Below are 2,410 nucleotides of genomic sequence, written 5' to 3'. Positions count from 1 at the left end.
CACAGTGGATGAAATAGTGGGCTCAACCATCAAGATTGTGAATATGTCACATTACTGGACTAGGTTTTATTCTATTGCACATAGAGTCTCTATGAGTCAGACACAACTTACGTCACCTTACAACAACAGTAACATCTGCTAACTAATCAACTAAGTTAAATAATCATGAAGCTCAACATACTCTGGGAGAGATAGAGGTGGCTGGATTAACGCTATGTATCATAGTTGGTATAGCAGAGAGTCAGTTAAAAAGAAATGTTTTGCAATGAAATAGATTGACACTGTGGCTGTAACAATTGGTTCACACATGACGACAGTGGTGCGAATAGTGCAGGATTTGGTGTTGCTTTGTTCTGGGGTACAATGTGGTGCAATGACTTAGAACCAACTGGGTGGCACCTAAAGGGAACACCAACTCCTGTAGGGTAAAAACTAAACAAACAAACAAAAAAAAAACTGGAGTTACAAATAATAACTCATAGTAAGTTTAAGCAGAACATTTTTTAGTAGCGTAAGTCAGTAGATGAGTCTGAATAATATTTTATTAATATCAAGTCAGTACTGACAAATTGTGTATCTATAGAACAGGATAGAAATTTCTGTTTGGGTTTCCAAGAAGTTATCATTTTACAAGAGCTAAAAGGCACCTTTCTCTCCCCTGCTGAGGCTGCTAGTTTCAAACCACTGACCCTCTGATTAGTGGCCCAAGGTATAACCCAGGAAGCCGCCAGAGCTTCTTGAACAAACTATTGTTGTCATGTGCCATCCATTCAGTTCTGAACCATCGTGGCCTTATGCACACCTGAACAAACCCTCCTGATCCTGTACCATCCTCACAATTGTTCCTATCCTTGCAGCCACTCTGTCAATGCATCTTCTTGATGGTCTTTCTCATTTTAACTATTCCTTTTCTTTACAAAGCACACACTTCATCAGGAAATGGTTTCTCCTGACAACATGTCCTAACTTTGTAAAATGAAGTCTTGCCATTCTTTCCTCTCAGGAGCACTCTGGAATATTTCTTATTAAACAGATTTGTGTGTGCTTTTGGTAATCTTTAGTACTTTCAATATTCTTTGCCAGCACCAAAATTCAAATGCATAAATTCTCTTTCAGTCTTCCTTGTTCAATGTCCAACTTTCACATATATATACAATTGAGAATACCATGGTTGTGTCAGGGGCCCTTTATTCCTGAAAGTAACATCCTTGCCTTACAATAACCTGAAGGGGTCCTGGGCAACAGATTTTCCCAGTGCTATGACGCTGTTGACTGCTTCTTCCAGGACCATTAATTGTGGATGCAAACAAGACAAAACATTTGAAAATTTTAATCTCTTCTCCATTGCCCATGGTAGCATCTATTTACCTTCTTCATATTAAATTGTAACCCATACTAAAGGCTGTACTTTTTTTATATTGATCAGCAAGTGCTTCAAGTTCTCCTCACTGTCAGCAAGCAAGCTTATGGCATCTGTGCATTGTAGGTTGTCACTAAGCCTTCCTCCGATCCTGATGCCACATCCTTCTTTATATAATTTAGTTTCTGTGATGATTTATTTAGCTTAAAGATTGAGGTGAAAGGATACAACTATGAAGCATACTTTTCCTGATCATCGATAAAACATGCCCTCTCTCTTTGTTCTGTTCACACAACTACCTCTTGATCGCTGTACAAGCTCCTTATGTGTACAATGAAGTGTTCTACAATCAGGAAATTGAATTATGAGTGAAAGGGAGAGGTACACAAGGGCGAGAAAACCTCCTGAGCTGCTCCACTCACCCATTTTTCTTAGCACATCCAAGCAGGATGCAAAGGAGGAAGTTCGCAAAAGTTCAAATACGGGACCTATATTAGTGCACTTCAGGCTTAACTGTTCTCATGGTTAATAACTAACAAACATTATCACATTCTGACCTCATTGAGAATCTTGTTGCTCCAACAAATAAACTCACTTTCTGTGCCAAGTCCCTTCCACATGCAAACTGTCACCTGCTTGCACGTATTATTAATGATGTTGTTCTGTATATTGAGAATTCTATTGGGTCAACTTCTTTGGAATAAGCATAAATATGGATCTCTTCCAGTAAGCTGGAAAAGTAGTTGTCTTCCAAATATCCTGGTGCAGGTGAATATATTATTACAAAGTGTCATCAATTTATTCAAATATTTCAGGTAGTATTTTCTATAAGTTTCTGGAGACTTGCTTTTAGCTAATGCGTTCAGTTCTGCTTGAACTTTATCCTTAATACCATTGTTTCTTGCTCATATGCTGTGCAAGAAATTGTGGAATGTTGACAAGTTCCTTTTGGTGTAGTGACTCTGTGTACTCTTTCCTTCTTTTGATGCTTCATGCATAACTCACTATTTTGCCTGTCTTATCTTTCAAAGCTGCAAAACAAAGCTTTAA

The sequence above is a fragment of the Echinops telfairi genome, unplaced genomic scaffold, assembly GCF_000313985.2.
Source record: "Echinops telfairi isolate 266 unplaced genomic scaffold, ASM31398v2 ScPeMD7_7469;HRSCAF=8507_0, whole genome shotgun sequence".
Taxonomy (NCBI): Eukaryota; Metazoa; Chordata; class Mammalia; order Afrosoricida; family Tenrecidae; genus Echinops; species Echinops telfairi.
The sequence above is the reverse complement of the archived record's forward strand: the minus strand, read 5'-3'. Positions refer to the sequence as shown.